This window comes from Bombyx mandarina, chromosome 06 (genome assembly GCF_030267445.1).
Source record: "Bombyx mandarina strain Sakado chromosome 06, ASM3026744v2".
NCBI classification, from domain to species: domain Eukaryota; kingdom Metazoa; phylum Arthropoda; class Insecta; order Lepidoptera; family Bombycidae; genus Bombyx; species Bombyx mandarina.
In genome coordinates, this window is record NC_143213.1 from 4,623,797 (window position 1) to 4,640,434 (window position 16,638).

At 35.6% G+C, this 16,638-nt stretch overlaps 1 long non-coding RNA gene across 1 annotated transcript; it reads left to right on the forward strand.

The window, feature by feature from the left end:
* The first annotated feature begins 9,499 nt into the window (after positions 1-9,499).
* LOC149502812 (uncharacterized) lies at positions 9,500-10,639 on the forward strand. The gene is made up of 2 exons (XR_016323247.1): positions 9,500-9,700; positions 9,899-10,639. It is a non-coding gene; the product is annotated as an uncharacterized LOC149502812 (long non-coding RNA).
* The last annotated feature ends 5,999 nt before the right edge of the window (positions 10,640-16,638 follow it).

A 16,638-nucleotide genomic window follows, 5' to 3' on the forward strand; every position in this document is an offset into this window, starting at 1 on the left:
GTAGAAGAGAGCTACAACAAACAAAATGATAAGGTGTACGCACACAGTAGTGAAGAAGCGAGCAACCGTATTCCGCGTATCCAACGAGGTCATTTTCCATCCTCGCTCATGGTATGGTTGGGAGTTTCTTATTGGGGCTTAACAGAGGTACATTTTTGTGAGAAAGGTGTAAAAACGAATGCAGTTGTGTATCAAAATACAGTCCTGACGAACCTTGTGGAACCTGTTTCTCATACCATGTTCAATAACAGGCACTGGGTATTCCAACAAGATTCGGCGCCAGCTCATAGAGCGAAGAGCACACAAGACTGGCTGGCGGCGCGTGAAATCGACTTCATCCGTCACGAAGACTGGCCCTCTTCCAGTCCAGATTTGAATCCGTTAGATTACAAGATATGGCAACACTTGGAGGAAAAGGCGTGCTCAAAGCCTCATCCCAATTTGGAGTCACTCAAGACATCCTTGATTAAGGCAGCCGCCGATATTGACATGGACCTCGTTCGTGCTGTGATAGACGACTGGCCGCGCAGATTGAAGGCCTGTATTCAAAATAACGGAGGTCATTTTGAATAAACTTTAGTGTCATAAGAATATATGTTTTGTTAAGTTCATTTTGGTATATGAATGGTTACATAATGAATAAACTTGTTTCAATTATTTTACATTAAACATGTGACAGAATTTATGACCTGACTAGGTAGTTACACTTTTTGTCAGCATGAAATAAGTAATTAACAAGTTGCCGATTAAATAACTTTTTATATTAAAAAGCACTCCTAAAACTTCGTCTAAATTCGCCACACTTTGCACCCCATTCAAGATACGTTGAGAATGTTACGATTGCTCATTCGCGCCGAAATAATGATAGCGCCAGCGTAGTTTCCCCTAAATTACGGCAGTTAGTGTCTTAGTAAGTACATATGCTTCAAGTTACAAATGGTATATTAAAGCCTAGTCAGATATTCATAACTGTTAGAGTAGAGGAAGTTTAAATTAATTGCATTATGTGTAAGGGGCCACTTGAATTATGTGAGGTGTCAAGACTGACAATACAGTGTGGCTTAGTTTGTTTTGAACTTTTGACGATTTGGTTTAAATGTAACGGTAACATTATCACGTAAAATATCACCATTCTAAATACATTTATTTAATAATAATATTAACTATAATAATCTAACCTTTTACTAGTGGTAGGACCTCTTGTGAGTCCGCACGGGTAGGTACCACCGCCCCACCTATTTCTGCCGTGAAGCAGTAATGCGTTTCGGTTTGAAGGGTGGGGCAGCCGTTGTAGCTATACTGAGACCTTAGAACTTATATCTCAAGGTGTGTGGGGCATTTACGTTGTAGATGTCTATGGGTTCCAGTAACCACTTAACACCAGGTGGGCTGTGAACTCGTCCACACAACTAGGCAATAAAAAAGCAAAAAAAAAAAAACAGACAACAGCCCCAAATTAAGATTTCCTTTGATATGAGTACCAGAAGACGAAGAAGGGTCGTCGTACCCCCTTACGGGGGCACGGGACGGGCCTCGGAGCAAACCCGTCTGCCCAGGCAGAAGACTGATGTCGTGCGGGACTTACATGTAGTTCTGCATGCGCAGTATTTACAGTGTGGTATAACATAGAGAGAGGGAGAGAGAGTATTCTTTAATTTACACCAACAAAAGAAACAATGCAAAACACTAAATACAAAAAAAAAGTACAATTGGCGGTTTTATCGCTAAGAGCGATCTCTTTCAGACAACCATCAGGTGGAAAAGAACTAGGAGTGGGTGATATAAATCGTATATAGATTCAATATCTATATATCACAGCAATATCGTTGAATCCGATATCGCCCCGCACGAAATCTATATATCGATATCAGCCGATACACGATATTGCTCGATGTGATGCGCATCGCCATATCGGACCGATTCTTGAATCGAAATCTATATTTCGATATCAGCCGATACACGATATTGCTCGATGTGATGCGCATCGGCATATCGTACCGATTCGTTAATATCAGCAATATTCGTTTGGTTCGTATCGAATCGGCCAGAGTGAGTGAGCGCACGATAGGGATATCATGTGATGAATGAAACAGAAACAGGCATTATCCATACAATTGTAAACCTTATATTTAAGTACATATGTCTGTAGATTATTCTTAGCGTATCAGCAGGATACAATTAAGGAAAGAAGTTTCAACTTTCGACCCTAACTTGAATGCAGTATAGCCTATTTGCATCGTTGAATTTAATTTCACGCGCTTTGACCTTGAACTAGAATTTTTGGACAAGTGTTTATAAATACTTAAAAGTTTTTTGTGTTTGATTTTTAAAGTACGCATTTTTCTATTTTTAGTTGAATCCAAATAATTGAGTTTATTTCTTGTGTTTGTATTAAACTTTTGAAATTTACACTCTTTTGGTATATTTTGTAATTTTAAATTAAGACACAAAATACTAAAAACTGAAAATAATGTAGCCAGTCCTAAGCCTGGTAAAAGCATGAACGAAAGTTTTTTTGATATTTTTATTTTCATGTTCTTTTTATTACTTTAAGATCATATTATAAATTGATATCAGAAAACCAACCGTATAACGTTGACTTAAATTTATATCTACTACGATATTATATCAGCGTATCGTTTCAAATCTCAAATATCATGAATCGAGAAAATCTACTAGCATCCATCAATATATAGATTCAGAAAATATATAGATTCAATATCCGATATTGATCCTCGATATATAGATACGATTCGATACGCGGCAAAACCGATATTACCCACTCCTAAAAAGAACCGTTTGGAAACTAACTACACGCGGTGTACCAAAATTCAAAAGTGAGAAGTGAAAATAATTCAAAGAAATTTCGAATTTGAATACCACAAATATTTAATGCTTAATATTCCTTATTAAGCATTCATGTACCATAAGAATCACAACTACATCCAGAAGAAGCGTAGTTATTTAAATAAAATCATATCTGTATCTAATGATAAATATTTAAATCTAAAAAACTAACTCTGAACCGAGGATACGGTAGATACTCGTCATGTACTCATTATCATCATCTCTTTGTAGAATAGGAAAATATAAAAAAAAAACCTTATTTCATAAGATATTGTATTTACCCAAAAGGTACGTATGACCTTTACCTTTTTTTACGTACGATTTATTTATTCCCTGACTACTATATTATTTCACTGATATGGATAAGCTTATTTGAAGCATATATACATCATACCTTTCATTTCCATATTTGAAGTACCTATTCATCTAGTTAGTTACGTTCCTTCTTGTGGACTTTGTCCGCTATTAAGGTCGAGTAGGGTTAAGGCGTATATACATATATTAGGAATATAACTTTATCTTTCACTGAACTACATTTTATTAAAAAGTCTTATGTGTACTTATATGTAAACAATATAGAATTTTAGAGTATAATATATTTTGTAAGCAATGTAGAATTTTAAAGTATATGTCGGAGACGGTCATTAGTTTGGTAGCTAAACGAAACGCAGCACGATTCCCGAGAGATGGCGGCACGATTGCGGTATCGTCGGAACTCGGCTAACTTCGTGCTACGACAGAGCCTAGCCGATGGAGGTGTGTAGACGCCAACACACTTACCAAACAGCCTTCTTGAAGAGCGGTGCCTCCGTTCTAAGAACTGTCATTCGTTTTCGTTTGCTAACGTCAAGAGAAGATTTCTAAGTTGTTCTAAGATAACAAACGTGATTGGTGTACTCAATATTTCTCTTAGGTCGATCACCCCATTTGCCCCTACGATGTCTGACGATTGTGTTAATAGGTTGTGGCCTTCTCTGTTGTTCATATATATGTCTTGAGTTCTTATAGTACAGTGAATTTCTATTATAGTTTGGACCAGATGATTCTGCGTAATTTGATAACGCTTATTTATTTATTTCATTAATAAGTAAGAAAAAATCAAATAAAAGTCTAGATTTGTATACTTTCAATATGTAGTTTACTTTTGATTATTGGCAGTCATATCATTTTTATATTGAATAACGGATTGGATATTAGCCTTGCCAACCTGTTTTTGACTCGCGCTATGCGTCTAAGCCGCAGTTTAAACACGTGTCAGTTTCTCGTGTAACCAGACATTGGCGTACAGAGGGATGTACAAAATCATTAAAATCTTTACGTGCCCTTGCTGAATGTTCAAAAAGGTAAATTTTTTTTTTTTTATTGCCCTTGTAGGCAGACGAGCATACGGCCCACCTGATGGTGAGTGGTTACCGTCGCCCGTGGACTTCAGCAATGCCAGGGGCAGAGCCAAGCCGCTGCCTACCGTAAAGTACCAGTACTAGGAACTGCGCAGAGTGCATTCTGGTTGAAGTCCGGGATAGTCATTATATAATAGAATTTGAGGCTTCGACCTTGTGTTCTAAGGTATGTTTTAACTTTCCACGGTTATAGGCTTGGGACACCAAAGAAAAAAAAAAGATTTATTAATCATTGCTACCAACCTCTGTACTAACTTCAAATATATTCTTTAACTAGCTGACCCGGCAGACTTCGTAGTGCCTCAATCGATAAATAAAAGACCTAAACTTTTGTACAATATATACTTAAAACAAACAAAAAAATCCGTCCGACGGGGGACACATCAAAGGGAAAACAAAATTGTTATTATTATTTAATTCCGAGCATTTTCATAATTATCTACCTTTTAAACCTTCTCTGGACTTCCACGAATAATTCAAGACCAAAATTAGTCAAATCAGTCCAGCCGTTCTCGAGTTTTAGCGAGACTAACGAACAGCAATTCATTTTTATAAGTAGAGATAGATTTTTTTTTTTTTTATTGCCCTTGTAGGCAGACGAGCATACGGCCCACCTGATAGTGAGTGGTTACCCTCGCCCATGGACTTCAGCAATGCCAGGAACAGAGCCAAGCCGCTGCCTACCGCAATATGATATTAATATATATAATATTAATTTAAAAATCGGACATGTGACTCGACATCTTAGAGTAGCTGACACTACTTTACTTCGATTCATTACTTCATTACTAAGAATGTTGATATAATTGATTTTCCAAAAAAAGGTGCGACATGTCGAATAAATTTTGTGTTTTTAAATTTACTGTCACAAACACTGAATGAAACAGTAGAGAATTTAAGAAACAAAATTATACAGGGGCTCGCACATATTATACGAAAAGCTAAAATGCTTTCGGGTGGAACACTTAAACCCTTTCAACGGTGATCCGGGAAGGGTCCAGGGTGTGACTCTCAAACAGAACTTCACAATTTTAACCCATTTATATTTCATCAGATAATCCTGTGTGCTCATCGCCAAATTTATAATTAATCGTCTATTTACGACCATTGAAGGCAAAGCGGACCAAGTACCTACGTCTGATAGCAACATAACTTTACTAGAGTGAATTATAATAGTTGAACTCTGTTATGCAGGTTAAATTTATATAAATATAATATTAATATGCCACGATAACCAATCCAAATATGGTGCAAAGATTATTTTTAAGTTTATTTTTAACTTTTTATTAACTACTTATCTTTATTGCGTTTCGTTAAAATCAGTGAGTACAATTTGTCGCGAAAATGTACAACAGACGAAGTTACTTTCGTATTGTTAGGTAATGATGTATTTATATTGGCAACACTGCCGGTATTTGCATCCGCCATTATAAAGTCACCCTGAGCTCATGTCTTTTTACTCTAAAATATATATTTTTTTTTTGTTTTTTTTTTTTTTTGAAGGATTACTGATGGCCCGGAGGTCTTTCCAGTTTCACCAGGACAGGTGGGCGAGCAAAGGCTCAGCCAGGAGGGAAATTGCCCACGCTACAACCCGGCCATCCTACGACTTCATACGTATTAATAATATTTTCTATGCATAATAACTTCTGACATAAAATAACATATAAGTAATATAAATAAAATAATACAGGGTTTTTCTGCAACATCCAATCTTTTTTTTTTTCGTATAGTTACAACGGCAGCCCTACCCTTCATACCGAAATGCATTACTGCTCCACGGCAGAAATAGGCTGGGTGGTGGTCCTACCCGCGCGGACTCACAAGAGGTTCTACCACCAGTAATTACGCAAATTATAATTTTGCTGGTTTGATTTTTACTACGTGACACAAAATGTTTTCACGATGTTTTTCCTTCACCGTGAAAGTCAATCATGAACATTTGTCAAGTAGGTACGTATTTCATTAGAAAAATTGGTATTTGCCAGCGGGATTCGAACACCGGTGCATCGCTCAACACGAATGCATCGGACGTCTTATCCTTTAAGCCACGACGACTTTTTAAACAAAGCCCCAAGTTAATAATTTTAAACAAAGCCCCAAGTTAATAATTATCTATCTGTGAAAATAGCGCAATTGTTTAAATAGTTTTTCAGAGATGTGCGAGGTTAACAAATAAACAGAAAATAATTAATAAATTTCTGATTAATGTTCTATCTATTACTTTTCTTTATTATCGCTATTTGATTTTAATATATATTTTTGAATATACCGACACATAAAGTTTTACTGTTTTATATAGTACGTATTGATAGATTTTGTTATCAATTTTATCAAGGTTCACTGTGACTATCGCTGTGTACACACAGCAATTATTAATATTCAATCATATTATTACACAAGGACAACAAAACAAACATACAAATTAAAAAATGTGCTTTTATATTTCCTAATGGCGTTCTACAATGATACTTCAAATGAATGAATGTATTCTTTACAAATTTATCACAGTCTACAAAAACACCTCGGACCGTTTTAAATTATCTTTATTCGTCGTTGATCTACTTTTATGAATTTTTCTTGTCGCTCTTGTGACAATTCAACATTATGAATTATTCAGAACGTGTCGTTTTGTTTTTGTCTGGATAATTAAAGTAATCTAAAGATCTTGACACTCGTAAAACTGTTTTGGAACGAAGTTCCTTATGGGACGATGCGGAAAAACGTCCGTAACGTAAGATTTTTATTAGTAATGCACACAGTGTACGACTTAACTTTGTAATAACGTACAAAAATATAATAACATATTTTTTTATCAATCATTGACCACGATCTCAGAGCGTTCGCTTGCGCAATACACTAACTCTTATGCAAACACCTGTGAATGAAGTGTACCACAATAAGTTCGCACGTTACCGAATGACCGTGGGTTGTTGCGAAATCTCCGGTTTTATTTTCTTTATACCTCGAATAGAACTTGAAATTAATATTTTTATAATAAGTAACTTCGTTCCTATCCGGTATCCCACGACACCACACATCTTTTTTATGTTTGAGGTATTACTGGTGGCCCGGAGGCCTCTCCAGTTTCACCAAAACAGGTGGGCGAGCAAAGACTCAGTCAGGAGGGGTGGAATTTGCTAACAGCTGCCCGAGCGCCTCCAAAGGAGACCTAATAGCTCAAGGGCAGCTGCTTCGCGAATGAATCTACTACCGGATCGGAATCGCCACCCGCTGAGAAGATCCGGCGAGAAACTCAGAGGGCAGATGCTTAGGTTAGGTTGCACGTCGAACTCTATGCCAAGTTCCACGATTACGGTTACCGGGCTCCCTAAGTCTGCTCCTAGTGTTAGACCTGAAGGCGTCTCCGTAAAACTGTTGTATATCAAGACTTGTTTGTGTCTGTGGGTCAACTTTCAACACCCATCTGTTTATTCAAGATTTGAGCATGAAAGAATTAAAATGAAATTTAACAATTTATGAAATTCTAGTATTAATAATATCCATTATCAAACAAATACCGCAGAGCTTGCTGGTCAAGTAGTTAAGAACTAGTACTATAATATAGGCTTCAATTGTACTTATATAAGAGAGTACTGGCTATACTAACCTTCAAACCAGAAAGGATGATTATTTTGTAGCATAAATATGTAGGTAAAACGACTGTCATTGAATATCAACTTTTAAATTATTGATTTTATACTAAATAATTGTTAAAACTAACATACTTTTGATTGTCTATCTCGCTCACACATGACTTTCTTAACGTAACGTAACCAAGGTGGAACATTCAATAAATTGCTACCTATAGATTTCGGACTTATTCTCCTATAATTCTGAATACATCATGTCTTTGATCAAACATATTCAATATGTTATTATTGTTTTTGTTCCATCAAACGTTATCTCTAGTACAATGACATACAAATTGTAAAGGTTACAGAATTCTATATAGAACCTTAATTGTCAATTTGATATATTAGATTAATTAAGATATTTGTATGACTTCCATTTGTCCTAACGAATGTTTGTTATGTTAATATTCATTTCAAAGAATACTTGAAACCTACAATTACACACAATACACACAAGTTGTGAAATAGACAACATTACGTTTACACATCTTACGTTACGGACGTTTTTTCCCGGTTAGGGTACGCCTCCGCATCGTCCCATAAGGAACTTCGTTCCAAAACAGTTTTACGAGTGTCAAGATCTTTAGATTACTTTAATTATCCAAACAATATTAATTATCAAAAACTCACATTTATTTAACACAATGATTATTTAAATGTAAGAAACCATATTTTTTTCAACGTATGAAACATATATCACGGCTGAAGTTACTAAAACCCAATATCCAATATTTTCATAAATTGTAGTTTTAGCCATATCTAATCTAATCTAAACACTTACACAAATACTTTTTTTAAAACGCTCCCCTAGATGGATGCTTTTATAAATGGAGCTTTCCAGCTAAATCGTTCTAGATTGTTTTTTTTCTTTTAATGCAACCTTTACTTAGGATCAGTGGACCACATCTATTCAAGATCTTAAGTAAATAATAGTAAAGTAATATAGCACTTAACAAATCTTTCGGGTAAAATTGTTTTTTTAAAATTGAATATTTAGCATTCAACTAAATCAAATAATGCGATAGAGCGTCTCTTTTTTCTTTTTCTTTGTTGCCCTTGTAGGCAGACGAGCATACGGCCCACCTGATGGTGAATGGTTACAGTCGCCCATGGACTTCAGCAATACCTGGAGCAGAGCCAAGCCGCTGCCTACCGTTAAGTACTCTCCACAATCCTCATTTGAAGAAGGACAAGTCATAGCGCTCGGGAAACACCGTAGAGGGGAGCTCATTCCAAAGCCATATGGTACGTGGCAAAAAAGATCTCTGAAAACGCACTGTGGATGAACGCAGTGGCTCCATGTAGTATGGATGAACTCTACTCCGATGGCGGGCCGTGCGATGGTAAAAACGAGATGATGAAATCATCTCAAACAATTCCTCAAAGCATTCCCCATGGCACCTCTTTCTCTCTCTATTTTCTTAGCACATTAATAACGTGATACACCGTTTCTTAGAACGTAAAGTTTATATGAAAAACTTTATGTTATTCCCCGTAGAACAACTAAACTGGAAGTTTCAGGAAAAGCCACGGGAACTCACAAAGTCTCAGCCTATAAAGTACGTATTAAAGACCAAACTGTAATTATCTACACTGAATAAGTAATGTATTCTTAGATCAATAATACTACTAGATTCGCGATTAGCGCTTCAAAAGCGGCCCGAAAAATAAGACCACAAATAAATTTGTGGTCTTATTTCAAATTAGTATGGTCCAATCATAGCCAACACTAAGACGTCAAAACGCTGCAATGCGCGTTCAAAAACTGAGTAAAAAACCACCGTAACACCAAGGTTTTGGAAGGAATATCTTTTTTTGGTAAATTTATATTATTAAGTGTTTTTCATAAAATAATAAACACAATTATATTGTAAATAAAACACAATTTACGAATATTGTAATTGTTTGGCCAATGTTTGCGACAAGGCACCAACTATTGTAACAAACATCACCTATTCTTGGACAGGGAATGCATAGAGTAGTTTTGTTATTTTATAATGTTATTTTTGTTTGTAGATTTCCTAGTAGCCCCTTGTCGCTGTGCACAATGGATATATATTGTCGCGAAAGAAAGAGGAGAAGAAATATAGAACTCTTATAAAAATTCTAGAATTGTTCAATGGTGGTGGCAAATCAATGCAAAAAAGTATTAAAAAAACTTTATATGTATGTGTAAATATTTTAAGCGTATATGCTGAAAAGGATTTGTTTTCTGGGGGAAACGAACACAGCCATAAAATAAGCCTAAATTAAACTGATTATAGAAAAATTCATTGATATAAGATTACATTATATTTGTAAAAAGAAACCGCTCATATAAAAATGACTTCTAAAAGACAGCTTCATAACAAACTGAATCTGTTTAAAGGTAATTAAACCTACATTATTGTTTTAATTACTTCTGTATAAAGAATACGTGGAAAACATGTTTCGTGTTTCCTTTCATATTTTTTTACTTTATTCAATTTTATTTTTTATCACCTATTTATTGTAATAGCGGCAATGTAAAATATTATCTACTACTTTTTTGAATCGGTCAAAAATAGTTGCGACCATACAAAACAAACCTAAAACAAATATGTATATTCTGCAACTCTATGTCTTTCAATACTTACTGTGTTCTGAGCATTGAAATGTAATACCAAGAACTACATCTAGTTCCACAATACAATAAGCACGAAATTTTAAACAAATATTTTTAACCTTATAAATTAGGCTTTAAGTATCATTTTAGAATAAATATTTTTGTACTGATGACTTTTTATGTTCAAGTGACATTTTAAATTTATTCCATAATATTCTTTTTCTGACGAAAGGACCTAAATACATATATTTTGCAATGGTAATTAAACTTTATGTTTAAGTATTAAGGTTTATAATAAACTGAAGTCGTTAACATTATTAAACTTTTTTCTAAGAAATGAAGATGTTTTCGTGTCTGCAAACGTGGCCACTGGAGCGTCTTATTTTTGTTCCTGATCCGTAATCTAGTACTATTATTGATCGAAGAATGTATTGCTATAAGAGCTTCGGAAGGTTCCAGATAATTTATCATATTACATTTGAAATTTACTGTGAATGAAAAACATAAAGATCTGAGGGAAAAACAATTTGGTATGTTCATTGTACTAAGGTTGGATGGATTACGTTCATATTACGTGCTCCATTATTCCACAGTTATGAATATTAAAATATTTCCTGTTCTCGAAAATTACTATAATGTTTTACTAAGCTCAATATAGTCTTTCAATAGTTTTTTTTTTTTCAATAGAATATATTTTGAATGGCATTATTGTGCAAAAAAGATGTGTGGTGTCGTGGGAAACCGGATAGGAACGAAGTTCCTTATTATAAAAATATTAATTTTAAGTTCTATTCGAGGTATAAATAAAATAATTATTTGGGTATAAATTTTTTATTATGATTTATTTTTATTGATAATAATAAAATAAAACTACTTTACAAAGTTATCAACTTTATTTTATTCACAACGGTTTATAAAAAAATAGCGACCCGCCCTCGCTTCGCTTCGGAAACTGTAATTTATTATTGATTTCTCCACTATTTAATGGATGTTATTATACATATAAACCTTCCTCTTCAATAATTCTATCTATTAAAAAAAACCGCATCAAAATCCGTTGCGTAGTTTTAAAGATTTAACCATACATAGGGACAGATATAGGGACAGAGAAAGCGACTTTGTTTTATACTATGTAGTGATATATAAAGAAATATGTTATTTTTTGTACGTTATTACAAAGTTAAGTCATACGCTGTGTGCATTACTAATAAAAATCTTACGTTACGGACGTTTTTTCCCGCATCGTTTTCCCTCCGCATCGTCCCATAAGGAACTTCGTTCCAAAAATATATGCAAATTTAAAGGTTTAATTAAAAAAAAAAAAAAACCGGATCTGTATAAGCAAATACTCGCTCACAAAGCTAACGCAGGTAGTACGGACGCCCTTACGGCAATAGCCACTTTACCCAACAATATGGAACCCTAATAAGGTTTAAAAGACTATAAATCGTGAGGCCATCAATTTGCATGCTAATATAGAAGCGACTGCCTGCCGCAGACAACTGAGTGACTAGGGAGAAACTTTAACAGCGCCCCCACCCCCTGCCGTGGACGCCCAAATGATCCTTGGGGTATTAAGACATTTTTCTTCTCTCGGCAATTATATTACAGATCTGCTATTATTAGAAAAAAAACCGAACTGTACAAAGCTACGTTTCGTTTTTTTTAAAAAGCAATTTATTCATTCATCTGCCAGTAACGTTTCTTAGGAATAGTGATTAAAACGAGAACAATTATTCATTTTAATTAATGGTACTACAGCGGTGTGCGGTTAATGTCGTGAAATTGAATTTGAATTTTGGAATCAGTCAGGAGATTGGTTTTATTTATTTTATTTTTATTAAAATTAATGAATGCTAACTTTGTGCGATACGATTTTGTAACTCTAACTGGCAGATGGACAAATGTTCTATTCGTTTTTAAATTTCAACTTAATGCCAAAATAACGTAATGCCATTAATTATATCAACAAGCTGTCCTCGATTGTAGCTCTCGAATAATAAGCCGACTAAATTAGGTTGACATTACACAAACAGTGTGTCCATTATCATTACTAAATTGTTATGAAATACACAAAAACTAAATTACAAATTCGTCCCACGATGTTTGGGTGAAAGCTTTTGATACGATTCATTTACGTTGTTAATATAGGTTACTTCTAGCAAAGTTATATATATGCTTATATAGATTTTTATTCATTTCGGCGAATGAGAAGGTAAACAAGGCAGGATCGTAATGAGAAAATTCAAAATGCGTTCTCCGCCTTAGGACGATATTGACAAGATGAAACAAAGCCAACACTACACAAACCCAGTTCCTTTTGCTGATAGTAGACTGACTTGATGAACATCGTGGTTCGTCTATAGTTTTTTTTTTTATTACTAGATGGGTGGACGAGCCCACAGCCCACCTAGTGTTAAGTGGTTACTGGAGCCCATAGACATCTACGACGTAAATGCGCCACCCACCTTGAGATATAAGTTCTAAGGTCTCAAGTATAGTTACAACGGCTTCCCCACCCTTCAAACTGAAACGCATTACTGCTTCACGGTAGAACTAGACAGGGCGGTGGCACCTACCCGGGCGGACTCACAAGAGGTCCTAGAGGTCCAATTAAGTAGTAGTATATTAAATTTCTCAGTGCAGTTGATCGATTTAAAGAAAAGGTGATGAATCACTGTGTTTTATGAGGAGAAAAAATTGTCTGCTTTTTCTCGCAAAACTAATAAAGAGTAATTTTGAGATAGATATGCTCATGTTTTAGATTAAGCATCTCATTTAATTAAATGACTTCAATAGTTTAACTGTTGACATTAGAAGTGTAATGTTCGTTTTTATTTCTTTTAAATAAGTACCTACAGACGTCAAAAACACAACGTTAATGCTGTCATTCACAGTTGAGACAAAGTCGAAGTCTCCCTTGAAGTATGGAGGTTCCGCCTTTGAATTGGAACAATTACTATAAGGAGGATATTATAAGCATCCGTTCGAGCTAATAGTACCCTATCATTAATAGAATAATAATAGAAAATTATTGTAGTCGTAGCGGCCTAACGGATAAGACGTCCGGTGCATTCGTGTTGAAGCGATGCACCGGTGTTCGAATCCCGCAGGCGGGTACCAATTTTTCTAATGAAATACGTACTCAACAAATGTTCACGATTGACTTCCACGGTGAAGGAATAACATCGTGTAATAAAAATGAAACCCGCAAAATTATAATTTGCGTAATTACTGGTGGTAGGACCTCTTGTGAGTCCGCGCGGGTGGGTACCACCACCCTGCCTATTTCTGCCGTGAAGCAGTAATGCGTTTCGGTTTGAAGGGTGGGGCAGCCGTTGTATCTATACTTGAGACCTTAGAACTTGTATCTCAAGGTAGGTGGCGCATTTACGTTGTGGATGTCTATGGGCTCCAGTAACCACTTAACACCAGGTGGGCTGTGAGCTCGTCCACCCATCTAGGCAATAAGAAAAAAAAAAAAAATTACAATCACGAATCTAAAACATCACTGGGTGTAAGGGATTGCAGTTCCGTAATCACTAAGTTCTAGTATTGAATGAACTATCAAGTTTTTCACTATACTCGTGTAAACAATCTACTGCATAGGTCTAACGGAGTCTCGTACCTAATAACAGGAGAAGTTGCGAGTTGATCCGCTGGCCCGAACGCTTTGTTTCACGGAATTTACATTTATATTACTTCGAGTTTTCAGCAAAACTTGCATGCCGCCTGTCTCTCCCAACACCTTTGCAGTTTCTCAACATTAAACAACTTTCCCTGTCAAATCGATTGCAAATATCTTTGAAAATTCAAAGAGCCTATTTAATTCGTATTCACTTTTATGGCTGTGGTTGTGTGCAAGTGGTTGCAAAAACTGGACAGTAGACAGTGGCAGGTGGCTGCGGACTGGACATATATACACTAGAGCCAACGATCATTAGAACAGACAGATTTTTGAGTGGAACCGTGCACGCGCATACATAATATGAAGAGCCCCTAGGTCAAGTGGAGCGATGATTTCCGAAGGATAGCCAGCATGTAATGGATGACAAGGGTCAAAGACCGGTTCCATGGTGTAAGCTGGGAGAAGGCTGTGTTCAACAGTGGACAGCTGTGGACTTATAATAATGATAGACCAACTTTGACACAATGTAGCCCACTAAGTTTTTCGCCATATCTTCTCAGTATGAAAGCGTTTCCGATTCGATGATAGATTCTGCGAAGCACTGCTCTAGCTAGAGCTAGTGTTAGCAAATTCGTCAGGTCAGAGCACCGTGAGCTCACCTACTCGTCCGGTGAATCTAGTAAAACCCCTCGAGGTTTCTAGAATAGGTACAATGATAGGAATAGGAAACAAACAAAATGATCTAAAAAAGATGAAAGACGATACGATATAGCATATTATGACGATACAGTAAAAACATTTAGTTTTTTTTTTTTTTTTTTAATATTATTTATAGCAGTCCACACTTAAAGCAAAGTATTAAGGAAGGCCCATAATTTAATTGAACTGTTTTATTAAACTTGAGACGAAACGTTTAGAGTTTCGCATTACCAAGTTTTATACCCGAGCCTTCGTTTTGTAATCGAATAAATAATTCAGCTAGTCAAGAGAAATAATTCCTGGGAAGATATTTTATTACGTATTTAAAGAGATCTACAATTAATTTAATAGCATTAATATTCAATTAAGATTAAATAGAAATAAGTTACTAAGTAAGATTGAGGATTTAAAGAGAATAAGTAAGTACTAATAGCAAAATTTATAAGCCTGCTTGGCTATTTCTGCCGTCAAGCAATTTCCACTTCGATTATATAGCTACGAGTATTATTACCATATTATTGAAACTGCTACCTCATGTCTTAAAGTGTAGGATTTCGTTTTAGTCACATAATATTATGCCCTTAATGTGAAAGTAATTTTTCAACACATGTTAGCGTACGTATTGACGTAGAATGTTAATAAAATAGCTGTACTATAATACTCGACACTTTTTTAATGGAAGGATCATTGATGCCTCGAGGGCCTTTCCAGTTTCACCAGAACAGGTGGGCGAGTACGGGATTAGTCAGGTGGGGTGGGATTTTCTAATAGCTGCCCGAGCTCCTCCGAAGGAGACCTAATATTTTAAAGATGGCTGATCCGCAAATGCATCTACAACCGGATCGAAATCGCGACCTGCTGCGAAGAGAGAGTGTTTCTGAGATTCTCTCCGTTCGTACAGTTATCGAAGTCTTAATGCCTATTCCTACAGTTAGACCTGCACCTATCTAATAACTTTATCAGTAATCGGGTAGATCCGTAAGAACGTGTTTAGGACGTCGACGGTGACAAACTCCTGAGCGAGCCGTTTTCGGAGGGTAGTCAATAGCGGCCACGTTGAGGCGGTCATGATTACTCGACTGACTAGTGATTTAGGGTGTATTTTATACTGAAACCGGCATTTACAACCACACTGCGTATTTATCGTGTAAATCAGTTATGCATTGTAGATAACGAATAGAACAACCTATAAAATTAAAAGTAGCGAATTCAATGTTGCGGTGCTTAGGTTAAGGTGAGTTTATATCGGTTAAGCTGAGAGCTTACTTTCTTATATTTAGTACACGCGCGCAGGCATGAAATAACAGCGTAGATTTTTCTTTACTGTTTGTTTGACTATTATTTCTTATCACTAGCAAAACCTACTCACATTTCACTTTTTTTTTAATTTACGACCTACCAAATTACCAAATAATATACTCCCAAGCACATATATCGCAAAGGAAAGAACATTTTTATTATACGCATTTTTATATGTAAGATAAAATTTTAAAAATTAAATTGAGAAGTAACTAATGATTTTCCATAAAATAGCAATTACCTTAACCCGAATATAAACAACGCAACTATTAATTTAACAATAAAATCAAACGAAGCCTACAATGTGGGATAAAAGGATAATTTCCTCATTATCCATTTGCTTTACAGCTGCGCCCATTAACCGAATGAGCATCACGCCATCACGAGATGTGTAATGAGTAATTAGTTTTAGGAAAGGTTGTTAAATAGATCTCTCTTATGGAGGCTTTTAGTTTAGTTGCTAGTCATATCGTTCGAGTATTCAGGTATCTCCGAATGTGTTTCGCCATGCGTATAATTAAAAATAAAAATAAAAATATTTGTGTG